Below are 13,775 nucleotides of genomic sequence, written 5' to 3'. Positions count from 1 at the left end.
AATTTTAAAGAATTTATTTGTAAATTATGGTGGAAAATAAGTATTTGGTCAACCATTCAAAGCTGTCACTGATGGAAGGAAGTTTTGGCTCAAAATCTCACCATACATGGCCCCATTCATTCTTTCCTTAACACGGATCAATCGTCCTGTCCCCTTAGCAGAAAAACAGCCCCAAAGCATGATGTTTCCACCCCCATGCTTCACAGTAGGTATGGTGTTCTTGGGGTGCAACTCAGTATTTTTCTTCCTCCAAACACGACAAGTTGAGTTTATACCAAAAAGTTCTATTTTGGTTTCATCTGACCACATGACATTCTCCCAATCCTCTACTGTATCATCCATGTATCCATTTTGTCTTAGCATTGCTGTCGTCGGTACAGTGTGCAGAACAAACGAGGGACTTTCGCATCTTTTGGCCAGTGGTGCAACTTGAATCCGTCCCTGATCGTGTTGTTACACCCTCCGACAACACACAGACGAGGCATGATGTCTCCAAGGTACGGAAAACAGTTGAAAAAACGGAAAATAACAGAGCTGATTTGACTTGTGTGTGTAATGTGTTTGAGAAAATGGCGGATTGCTTCATGTTGTCACGTCACGGGTGAAAGGTCATCGCTCCGACAGCGAACAATTGAAAGGCGTTTAAAACGGCAAATTCACCCTTTTAGAGTTCGGAAATCGGTTAAAAAAATATATGGTCTTTTTTCTGCAACATCATATATATATATATATATATATATATATATATATATATATATATATATATATATATATATATATATATATATATTGACGCTTACATAGGTCTGGTGATAATGTTCTCCTTTAACTTTAGAATTTGATGCCAGCAACACGTGACAAATAAGTTGGGAAAAGTGGCAATAAATACTGATAAAGTTGAGGAAGGCTCATCAAACACTTATTTGGAACATCCCACAGGTGTGCAGGCTAATTGGGAACAGGTGGGTGCCATGATTGGGTATAAAAGCAGCTTCTCAAAAAATGCTCAGTCTTTCACAAGAAAGGATGGGGCGAGGTACACCCCTTTGTCCACAACTGTGTGAGCAAATAGTCAAACAGTTTAAGAACAACGTTTCTCAAAGTGCAATTGCAAGAAATTTAGGGATTTCAACATCTACGCTCCATGATATCATCAAAAGGTTCAGGGAATCTGGAGAAATCACGTAAGCGGCATGGCCGGAAACCAACATTGAATGACCGTGATCTTCGATCCCTCAGACGGCACTGTATCAAAAACCGACATCAATCTCTAAAGGATATCACCACATGGGCTCAGGAACACTTCAGAAAACTAGTGTCACTAAATACTGTTAGTCGCTATATCTGTAAGTACAAGTTAAAGCTCTACTTTGCAAAGCGAAAGACATTTATCAACAACATCCAGAAACGCTGCCGGCATCTCTGGGCCTGAGATCATCTAAGATGGTCTGACGCAAAGTGGAAAAGTGTTCTGTGGTCTGACGAGTCCACATTTCAAATTGTTTTTGGAAACTGTGGACGTCGTGTCCTCCAGAACAAAGAGGAAAGAACCATCCAGCGCAAAATTGTGGGTATGGGGGTGCATTAGTGCCCAAGGCATAGCTAACCTACACATCTGTGAAGGCACCATTAATGCTAATAGGTACATACAGGTTTTGGAGCAACATAAGTTGCCATTCAAGCAGTGTTATCATAGACGCCCCTGCTTATTTCAGTAAGACAATGCCAAGGCACGAGTTACAACAGCGTGACTTCGTCAAAAAAGAGTGCGGGTACTTTCCTGGCTCGCCTGCAGTCCAGACCTGTCTTCCATCAAAAATGTGTGGCGCATTATGAAGCGTAAAATACGACAGCGGAGACCCCGGACTGTTGAACGACTGAAGCTCTACATAAAACAAGAATGGGAAAGAATTCCACTTTCAAAGCTTCAACAATTAGTTTCCTCAGTTCCCAAACGTTTATTGAGTGTTGTTAAAAGAAAAAGGTGATGTAACACAGTGGTGAACATGCCCTTTCCCAACTACTTTGGCACGTGTTGCAGCCATAAAATTCTAAGTTAATTATTATTTGCAAAAAAAAAAAAATAAAGTTTATGAGTTTGAACATCAAATATGTTGTCTTTGTAGCATATTCAACTGAATATGGGTTGGAAATGATCAAATATCCCATTTCCATATGAGTTGGGAAATTGTGTTGGAAGTAAATACAAACTGAATACAATGATTTGCAAATCCATTTCAACCCATATTCAATTGAATGCACTACAGAGACAACATATTTGATGTTCAAACTCAAACTTTTTTTTTTTTTTGCAAATAAATAACTTAGAAATTTCATGGCTGCAATACGTGCCAAAGTAGTTGGGAAAGGGCATGTTCACCACTGTGTTACATCACCTTTTCTTTTAACAACACTCAATAAACCTTTTGGAACTGAGGAAACTAATTGTTGAAGCTTTGAAAGTGGAATTCTTTCCCATTCTTGTTTTATGTAGAGCTTCAGTCGTTCAACAGGGGTGTCGTATTTTACGCTTCATAATGCGCCACACATTTTCAATGGGAGACAGGTCTGGACTGCAGGAAAGTACCCGCACTCTTTTTTTACGAAGCCACGCTGTTGTAACAAGTGCTGAATGCGGCTTGGCAATGTCTTGCTGAAATAAGCAGGGGCGTCCGTGAAAAAGACGGCACTTAGATGGCAGCATATGTTGTTCCAAAACCTGCATGTACCTTTCAGCATTAATGGTGCCTTCACAGATGTGTAAGTTACCCATGCCTTGGGCACTAAGGCACCCCCATACCATCACAGATACTGGCTTTTGAACTTTGCGTTGATAACAGTCTGGATGGTTCGCTTCCCCTTTGGTCCGGATGACACGATGTCGAATATTTCCAAAAACAATTTGAAATGTGGACTCGTCAGACCACAGAGCACTTTTCCATTTTGTGTGAGTCCATCTTAGATGATCTCAGGCCCAGAGAAGCCGGCGGCGTTTCTGGATGTTGTTGATAAATGTCTTTCGCTTTGATTAGTAGAGCTTTAACTTGCACTTAAAGATGTAGCGACCAACTGTATTTAGTGACAGTGGTTTTCTGAAGTGTTCCTGAGCCCATGTGGTGATATCCTTTAGAGATTGTTGTCGGTTTTTGATACAGTGCCGTCTGACGGATCGAAGGTCACATTCATTCAATGTTGGTTTCCGGCCATGCCGCTTACGTGGAGTGATTTCTCAAGATTCTCTGAACCTTTTGATGATATTATGGACCGTAGATGTTGAAATCCCTAAATTTCTTGCAATTGCACTTTGAGAAACGTTGTTCTTAAACTGTTTGCTCAGGCAGTTGTGGACAAAGGGGTGTACCTCGCCCCATCCTTTTTTGTGAAAGACTGAGCATTTTTTTGGGATACTTGTTTTTATACCCAATCATGGCACCCACCTGTTCCCAATTAGCCTGCACACCTGTGGGATGTTCCAAATAAGTGTTTGATGAGCATTCCTCAACTTTATCAGTATTTATTGCCACCTTTCCCAACTTCTTTGCCACGTGTTGCTGGCATCAAATTCTAAAGTTATTGATTATTTGCAACAAAAAAAAATAGTTTATCAGTTTGAACATCAAATATCTTGTCTTTGTAGCATATTCAACTGAATATGGGTTGAAAATTGTATTGTGTTTATATTTACATCTAACACAATTTCCCAACTTATATTGAAATGGGGTTTGTATGATTGTCCTCACAAGGTCCGTGACTGTAATGTCCTTTAGATGACCTGCCAGGGGTCTTGTTGGGGGGTTCCCCCCGTGCTGGGAGTCATTTATTGGACTGTTTACATGAAGGCAGATACGTTCTGATATGCAACGATGGGAGGAGAAAAAAAAAAAAAAAAACATTCCTTATCGGGACGCAGACAGTGGCCAGCTTTATTCCTGGCCGGCGTGTCCCGGCACACGTACACAGGTGTCCCTGATGATCGCCTTGTTTACCCGGGCGGCCTACAATGGACGTCTTCATCTGCCCGACTACTTTACCTTTTTTATAGCCGAGATAAGCGGCGGGGAAATGACAGCAACAGCCTCTTCTCTCAATGGATGCCGGTGCTTTGACACACAAAAACATGCGGCCGGTGATAGCTGCCGATGGCAAACTATGTCCACCGCCTCTCTGCTCGGTAACACGGGGGATCCGGTTACATTACCCAAGACCGTTTATGATAGTGGACGCGGAGATGGGGGCCGCTTCAAAACTTCTTATCTGGCCCCGGCAAATTTGTCAGACAGTCACGGCACATTGCCGCACCCACAATGGCTTCCTTTGTGGTCCCATGTTAGTTTTGCTCCTCATGTCTTGATGAGGATCTGCTGGTCTTTTCAAAGAGCGTCCCGGACACCCTCAACTCGTTATGGAGCGTTTTTAGAAAGGCTCGTCAACATGTCTGCCCGGGGGAAATCGTCTGTGCAGATTGCAGAACCCGATGTGTTTTTATCCGTTTACGTCGGTGGGGAGTGTGACGGAACTACTCCAGGAAGACCGACGTGGATCCTAACTATGGTGCAGGTTCAATCGTTGGTTTAGACTTGAATGAAACCACCCAGCCCTCAATCAAAACCTTCCCTTTTGTGTCGTGTCTTATGTCAGACCTGGGCAAATTCCATAAGCGGCCGGTTAAGTTTTTCAATCCGGCCCGCCGGACATTCCCAAATAATTAAGAAATCTGCGTTCAAAAGACTCCGGCTTATTAGTGATTCCTAGAGCCCAAAAAAAGTCTGCGGGCTATAGAGCGTTTTCCGTTCGGGCTCCAGTACTCTGGAATGCCCTCCCGGTAACAGTTCGAGATGCTACCTCAGTAGAAGCATTTAAGTCTCACCTTAAAACTCATTTGTATACTCTAGCCTTTAAATAGACCTCCTTTTTAGACCAGTTGATCTGCCGCTTCTTTTCTTTCTCCTATGTCCCCCCCTCCCTTGTGGAGGGGGTCCGGTCCGATGACCATGGATGAAGTACTGGCTGTCCAGAGTCGAGACCCAGGATGGACCGCTCGTCGGGACCCAGGATGGACCGCTCGCCTGTATCGGTTGGCGACATCTCTACGCTGCTGATCCGCTTGAGATGGTTTCCTGTGGACGGGACTCTCGCTGCTGTCTTGGATCCGCTTGAACTGAACTCTCGCGGCTGTGTTGGATCCACTATGGATTGAACTTTCACAGTATCATGTTAGACCCGCTCGACATCCATTGCTTTCGGTCCCCTAGAGGGGGGGGGGGGTTTGCCCACATCTGAGGTCCTCTCCAAGGTTTCTCATAGTCAGCATTGTCACTGGCGTCCCACTGGATGTGAATTCTCCCTGCCCACTGGGTGTGAGTTTTCCTTGCCCTTTTGTGGGTTCTTCCGAGGATGTTGTAGTCGTAATGATTTGTGCAGTCCTTTGAGACATTTGTGATTTGGGGCTATATAAATAAACATTGATTGATTGAATTGTTTTAGATCTTTAAGATGGGGCTTCACGGTGGCAGAGGGGTTAGTGCGTCTGCCTCACAATACGAAGGTCCTGCAGTCCTGGGTTCAAATCCAGGCTCGGGATCTTTCTGTGTGGAGTTTGCATGTTCTCCCCGTGAATGCGTGGGTTCCCTCCGGGTACTCCGGCTTCCTCCCACTTCCAAAGACATGCACCTGGGGATAGGTTGATTGGCAACACTAAATGGTCCCTAGTGTGTGAATGTGAGTGTGAATGTTGTCTGTCTATCTGTGTTGGCCCTGCGATGAGGTGGCGACTTGTCCAGGGTGTACCCCGCCTTCCGCCCGATTGTGGCTGAGATAGGCGCCAGCGCCCCCCGCGACTCCGAAAGGGAATAAGCGGTAGAAAATGGATGGATGGAGGGATCTTTAAGATGGAAAGTGTAGCTCTGCCGTCCAAAGGCAAAACCCAGTAACTCAATGTTGGTCAAAACTGAGCTGATAATAATTTTGGAGTTCCTAGGTGATATGCTTTTTTTGTCATCCCCCCACTTTGGACAAGGGGGAGTTTTCAAGCCCCACCTGCCCCCACCGCCACAACAGAACGCTAATGCCACGCTTAACATTTTCAAATTTATTGAACATCAAGTAACATTCAAGTCAGGGTTTCCCGCACATTCATTTATTTGTGGCGGCTCGCCACGAAAGAATTACGGCCGCCACAAATAAAAAATAAAAATAAATTTCGGCTTTTGACTGGCTCGACCGCTCATAACAGCAATGGGACTCTGTCTGTGAATGGAGTTTGTAGTTACATATGATATAAATATGTAAATATGATATAAATATGTATATAAATATGTACATAAAGTGTTGTAATTATATTCCAACTCCGCGTTCTTCTTGGTCATTGCCGCCGCAAGAATATCATAATAAAAAATAGTTTTTAAGTGAAATTCCCTCCCGTTCCTCGCGCCCCACCTGTCATGTCTCTATTCCCCACAGGTGAGAAACGCTGCATTAGTGTATGCGATATTGTAATTTGTTCCGTAAGTAAGCCGTTACATGCATGACAGGACCTAGCAACTACCACATAACCGCGGGGGATACAACAGAAAAACCTAGTATCTCAAGGGACCAATCGGAGCTTCTTTGTCAGTCGCCTTATTGTCTTTAATGAGACATTTGCACGAATGGGGGCCGACGGTCAACCTGATTATGTGATATTATGGCACGAGGGGATATTTGGAAGATTGGCCCAGGACGTTGCAAGCACCTTCATTAAATGTATTGTTCTTGATTCTTCCCCTTGCATACTCTTTTGGGCAGATAACTGTGGAGGTCCAAATAAAAACTGGACGCTGTACACGGCTCTTGCCCAATGTGCAAACGCAGAATGGGGGCCCACCCGAGATTGTGATAAAATATCTGGAGAAAGGGCACACGGATTCAATCCATGGCTCGATCGGCAAGAAAACGAAAGCTCAAGAAAACATCTATACGTTTGATGGCTTTGTAGATCTTTGTAAGACAGCATCAAGATAGATTGGTTTTCCTTTTGTTTTCGCAAAATCAGCGATAAGTGAGTTACTAGGTTTTGCCTTGGGACGGGAGAGCTGCCGTTATGATGTGCTGTGATGTTTTCTAATGGCCGTAAGTCTTGAACCATGCAAAGTATTTCAATGGTTGGAATCTGCGCGTTTGCATATTTTAGTGACCAGTGTTGTCCTGATGCCAATATTATTTCAATGCTTTTCGGTACTTTTCGATACTTTTTTAAATAAAGGGGACCAGGAAAAAATGCAGTAGTGGCTTTATTTTAACAAAAAATCTTAAAATGCCCTGGACGATGGCGAGCGCCTGGTGGCCGGGCCTGTTCCCATGGGGCCCGGCCGGGCACAGCCCGAAGAGGCAACGTGGGTCACCCCTCCAATGGGCTCACCACCCATAGCAGGGGCCATAGAGGTCGGGTGCATTGTGAGCTGGGCGACAGCCGAAGGCAGGGCACTTGGCGGTCCGATCCTCGGCTACAGAAGCTAGCTCTTGGGACGTGTAAAGTCACGTCACTGGGGGGGAAGGAGCCTGAGCTAGTGCGCGAAGTCGAGAAATTCCGGCTGGATATAGTTGGACTCACTTCGACGCACAGCAGGGGCTCTGGAACCACTTCTCTCGAGAGGGATTGGACCCTCTTCCACTCTGGCGTTGCCGGCAGTGAAAGGCGACGGGCTGGGGTGGCAATTCTTGTTTCCCCCCGGCTCAAAGCCTGTACGTTGGAGTTCAACCCAGTGGACGAAAGGGTAGCCTCCCTCCGCCTTCGGGTGGGGGGACGGGTCCTGACTGTTGTTTGTGCTTACGCACCAAACAACAGTTCAGAGTACCCACCCTTTTTGGGAACACTCGAGGGAGTACTGGAAAGTGCTCCCCCGGGTGATTCCCTTGTCCTACTGGGAGACTTCAACGCTCACGTTGGCAACGACAGTGAAACCTGGAGAGGCGTGATTGGGAAGAATGGCCGCCCGGATCTGAACCCGAGTGGTGTTTTGTTATTGGACTTTTGTGCTCGTCACAGTTTGTCGATAACAAACACCATGTTCAAACATAAGGGTGTCCATATGTGCACTTGGCACCAGGACACCCTAGGCCGCAGTTCCATGATCGACTTTGTACTTGTGTCATCGGATTTGCGGCCTCATGTTTTGGACACTCGGGTGAAGAGAGGGGCGGAGCTTTCTACCGATCACCACCTGGTGGTGAGTTGGCTGCGATGGTGGGGGAGGATGCCGGACAGACCTGGGAGGCCCAAACGCATTGTGAGGGTCTGCTGGGAACGTCTGGCAGAGTCTCCTGTCAGACAAAGTTTCAATTCCCACCTCCGGAAGAACTTTGAACATGTCACGAGGGAGGTGCTGGACATTGAGTCCGAGTGGACCATGTTTCGCACCTCTATTGTCGAGGCGGCAGATCGGAGCTGTGGCCGCAAGGTAGTTGGTGCCTGTCGTGGCGGCAATCCTAAAACCCCTTGGTGGACACCAGCGGTGAGGGATGCCGTCAAGCTGAAGAAGGAGTCCTATCGGGTCCTTTTGGCTCATAGGACTCCGGAGGCAGTGGACAGGTACCGACAGGCCAAGCGGTGTGCAGCTTCAGCGGTCGCGGAGGCAAAAACTCGGACATGGGAAGAGTTCGGGGAAGCCATGGAAAACGACTTCCGGACGGTTTCGAAGCGATTCTGGACCACCGTCCGCCGCCTCAGGAAGGGGAAGCAGTGCACTGTCAACACCGTGTATGGTGCGGATGGTGTTCTGCTGACCTCGACTGCGGATGTTGTGGATAGGTGGAAGGAATACTTCGAAGACCTCCTCAATCCCACCAACACGTCTTCCTATGAGGAAGCAGTGCCTGGGGAATCTGTGGTGGACTCTCCTATTTCTGGGGCTGAGGTCGCTGAGGTAGTTAAAAAGCTCCTCGGTGGCAAGGCCCCAGGGGTGGACGAGATCCGCCCGGAGTTCCTTAAGGCTCTGGATGCTGTGGGGCTGTCTTGGTTGACAAGACTTTGCAGCATCGTGTGGACATCGGGGGCGGTACCTCTGGATTGGCAGACCGGGGTGGTGGTTCCTCTCTTTAAGAAGGGGGACCGGAGGGTGTGTTCCAACTATCGTGGGATCACACTCCTCAGCCTTCCCGGTAAGGTTTATTCAGGTGTACTGGAGAGGAGGCTACGTCGGATAGTCGAACCTCGGATTCAGGAGGAACAGTGTGGTTTTCGTCCTGGTCGTGGAACTGCGGACCAGCTCTATACTCTCGGCAGGGTTCTTGAGGGTGCATGGGAGTTTGCCCAACCAGTCTACATGTGCTTTGTGGACTTGGAGAAGGCATTCGACCGTGTCCCTCGGGAAGTCCTGTGGGGAGTGCTCAGAGAGTATGGGGTATCGGACTGTCTTATTGTGGCGGTCCGTTCCCTGTACGATCAGTGCCAGAGCTTGGTTCGCATTGCCGGCAGTAAGTCGAACACATTTCCAGTGAGGGTTGGACTCCGCCAAGGCTGTCCTTTGTCACCGATTCTGTTCATAACTTTTATGGACAGAATTTCTAGGCGCAGTCAAGGCGTTGAGGGGTTCCGGTTTGGTAACCGCAGGATTAGGTCTCTGCTTTTTGCAGATGATGTGGTCCTGATGGCTTCATCTGACCGGGATCTTCAGCTCTCGCTGGATCGGTTCGCAGCCGAGTGTGAAGCGACCGGAATGAGAATCAGCACCTCCAAATCCGAGTCCATGGTTCTCGCCCGGAAAAGGGTGGAGTGCCATCTCCGGGTTGGGGAGGAGACCCTGCCCCAAGTGAAGGAGTTCAAGTACCTAGGAGTCTTGTTCACGAGTGAGGGAAGAGTGGATCGTGAGATCGACAGGCGGATCGGTGCGGCGTCTTCAGTAATGCGGACGTTGTACCGATCCGTTGTGGTGAAGAAGGAGCTGAGCCGGAAGGCAAAGCTCTCAATTTACCGGTCGATCTACGTTCCCATCCTCACCTATGGTCATGAGCTTTGGGTCATGACCGAAAGGATAAGATCACGGGTACAAGCGGCCGAAATGAGTTTCCTCCGCCGTGTGGCGGGGCTCTCCCTTAGAGATAGGGTGAGAAGCTCTGCCATCCGGGAGGAACTCAAAGTAAAGCCGCTGCTCCTCCACATCGAGAGGAGCCAGATGAGGTGGTTCGGGCATCTGGTCAGGATGCCACCCGAACGCCTCCCTAGGGAGGTGTTTAGGGCACGTCCAACCGGTAGGAGGCCACGGGGAAGACCCAGGACACGTTGGGAAGACTATGTCTCCCGGCTGGCCTGGGAACGCCTCGGGATCCCCCGGGAAGAGCTAGATGAAGTGGCTGGGGAGAGGGAAGTCTGGGTTTCCCTGCTTAGGCTGTTTCCCCCGCGACCCGACCTCGGATAAGCGGAAGATGATGGATGGATGGATGGATCTTAAAATGTGGCAGAACAGTACTTTTCAGAGGCGGCATGGTACCGAATATGATTCATTAGTATCGCGGTACTATACTAATACTCGTATACCAGGGGTGTCAAACTCAAATACAGAGTGGGCCAAAATTTAAAACTGAACAAAGCTTCGGGCCAAGGTTGAACAAATTAACCTTTTAATAGGGACCCAAACAAGTTTTGCATTGAATATTGAACAAGCAAGGCTTATATAACTTTATAGTGACATGCGCATTCGAGGTTTAAATAATAATAATAATAATGAAAAAATATCAATGGCATATCAAATACATTTTAAATAAAAATTGAATGCCTCTTTTCTATTTGCAGTCTTCTGAGGTAAAAATCAACATTATTTTTTTTCACAGGCTAATACATTTGAAAAAAAAAAATGAATAAATCAACCATTCATGCCTTTTTACTGCTCAGTTTGCGACACACTGATCTAATCTGATGTGCCCAAGCCATCTTAATTTTCCTGAAGGAATCAATAAACTACTATCTATCAATCTATCTATCTTTTCTTGGATGCTAGTTCATTAATGTCAGGGCTCAGGCTTATAGCTGAGGCAACCTGAGGTGGGCGGGGTTTGGTGGGAGGGGTGTGTATTGTAGCATCCCGGAAGAGTTTGTGCTGCAAGGGTTTCTGGTGTCTGTTCTGTTGTGTTTATGTTGTGTTACGGTGCAGATGTACTCCCGAAATGTGTTTGTCATTCTTGTTTGGTGTGGGTTCACAGTGTGGAGCATATTTGTCAGTGTCAGAGTTGTTTATACGGCCACCCTCAGTGTGACCTGTATGGCTGTTGATCAAGCATACTTTGCATTAACTTGTGTGTGTGTGTGTGTGTGTGTGTGTGTGTGTGTGTGTGTGTGTGTGTGTGTGTGTGTGTGTGTGTGTGTGTGTGTGTGTGTGTAAAAGCCGCATAAATTATGCTGTTTCTATGTAGGGACGTGACAAAAGGTTGTAGTGCCTTTAAGCCAGGCCCCCAATATTGTTATCCGGGTGGAAATCGGGAGAAATTCGGGAGAATGGTTGCCCCGGGAGATTTTCGGGAGGGCCACTGGAATTTGGAAGTTTCCTGGGGAAATCGGGAGGGTTGGTAAGTATGAGTATTAGCGATATAATACCGGCAGGCCAGCTTTAATGTTAATTTGATATTGCCTCAAGGGCCAAATTAAATTACACGGCCCGCGGGCCAGAGTTTGACACCCATGCCATATACCGTAAAACCCTACTAGTTACTATGTAATCTACGTCAGTGGTTCTCAACCTTTTTTCAGTGATGTACCCCCCTGGGAATTTTTTTTTTAATTCAAGTACCCCCTAATCACAGGAAAGCATTTTTGGTTGAAAAAAAGAGATAAAGAAGTAAAATAAGTGAAGTGTGAAGTGAATTATATTTATATAGCGCTTTTTCTCTAGTGACTCTAAGGGTTTTACATAGTGAAACCTAATATTTAAGTTACATTTAAACCAGTGTTAGTGTCACTGGGAGCAGGTGGGTAAAGTGTCTTGCCCAAGGACACAACGGCAGTGACTAGGATAGCGGAAGCGGGGATCGAACCTGGAAACCTCAAGTTGCTGGCACGGCCACTTTACCAACCGAGCTATACCGCCCCAAAATACAGCACTATGTCATCAGTTTCTGATTTATTAAATTGTATAACAGTGCAAAATATTGGCTCATTTGTAGTTGTCTTTCTTGAACTATTTGGAACAAAAGATATAAAAATAACTAAAAACTTGTTGAAAAATAAACAAGTGATTCAGTTATAAATAAATATTTGTACACATAGAAGTAATCATCAACTTAAAGTGCCCTCTTTGGGGATTGTAATAGAGATCCATCTGGATTCATGAACATTTCTTCACAAAAAAATAAATCTTTATTTATGGAACATGTCCACAAAAAAATCGAACTGTCAACACTGAATATTGCATTGTTGCATTTCTTTTCACAGTTTATGAACTTACATTCATATTCTGTTGAAGTATTATTCAATACATATATTTATAAAGGATTTTTAAATTGTTGCTATTTTTAGAATATTTTTTAAAAATCTCACGTACCCCTTGGCATACCTTCAAGTACCCCCAGGGGTACGCGTACCCCCATTTGAGAACCACTGCTCTACGTCACAGCAGCTCAGACGAGGCATCGAGTAGTGTGGGCGGGGAGCGTTTCCACAGAATGTTTCCAGAGCGGCCAGCCTGAAATGTGTGTGTCAGGGACTGAGGCGGAAGGAGATTTTTACGACCAAGTTCTAAAGCTTAGGGATATATCAGTGGGAACTTTTCTACTTACAGTCCACAGATTCACACTGGAAACCAGTTGTTCAGGGTTGATGGTTTTCTTGATATGTTCTTTTTTGTGTTGACTTTTCAGTCTGTCCGCTACTTCCTCCTCTCCTGCACCCGGCCGCTCACTGTTAAAGACAACAGATGATTAGTCCGACACGCACCACCTGCGCAAACTAATCATATGCCAGCTGTGGTTCTCTGTCAGCACAAGCCACGCCCCCGTCTGATGGCGCTCGGCGAGACGCTGATCTTTCCAGCGCACTGATTACAATCCCCTTCCACATACATCCACCGCCAGACTTAGGCCGGGATATCGGTTTTGGCTCAAAATCTCACGATACATGGCCCCATTCATTCTTTTCTTAACACGGATCAATCGTCCTGTCCCCTTAGCAGAAAAACAGCCCCAAAGCATGATGTTTCCACCCCCATGTTTCACAGTAGGTATGGTGTTCTTGGGATGCAACTCAGTATTCTTCTTCCTCCAAACACGACGAGTTGAGTTTATACCAAAATGGATACATGGATGATACAGCAGAGGATTGGGAGAATGTCATGTGGTCAGATGAAACCAAAATAGAACTTTTTGGTATAAACTCAACTCGTGTTTGGGGGAAGAAGAATACTGAGTTGCATCCCAAGAACACCATACCTACTGTGAAGCATGGGGGTGGAAACATCATGCTTTGGGGCTGTTTTTCTGCTAAGGGGACAGGACGATTGATCCGTGTTAAGGAAAGAATGAATGGGGCCATGTATCGTGAGATTTTGAGCCAAAACCTCCTTCCATCAGTGAGAGCTTTGAATGGTTGACCAAATACTTATTTTCCACCATAATTTACAAATAAATTCTTTAAAATTCCTACAATGTGAATTCCTGGATTTTTCTGTCTCTCACAGTTGAAGTGTACCTATGATGAAAATTACAGACCTCTGTCATCATTCTAAGTGGGAGAACTTGCACAATCGGTGGATAACTAAATACAGTTCCTTGTTCCGGGACCCAGCCTGCCTTGCATCTCTTGGAGTTGGGTAATG

The sequence above is a fragment of the Nerophis ophidion genome, linkage group LG01, assembly GCF_033978795.1.
Source record: "Nerophis ophidion isolate RoL-2023_Sa linkage group LG01, RoL_Noph_v1.0, whole genome shotgun sequence".
Taxonomy (NCBI): Eukaryota; Metazoa; Chordata; class Actinopteri; order Syngnathiformes; family Syngnathidae; genus Nerophis; species Nerophis ophidion.
This window is presented reverse-complemented; position numbering follows the sequence as displayed.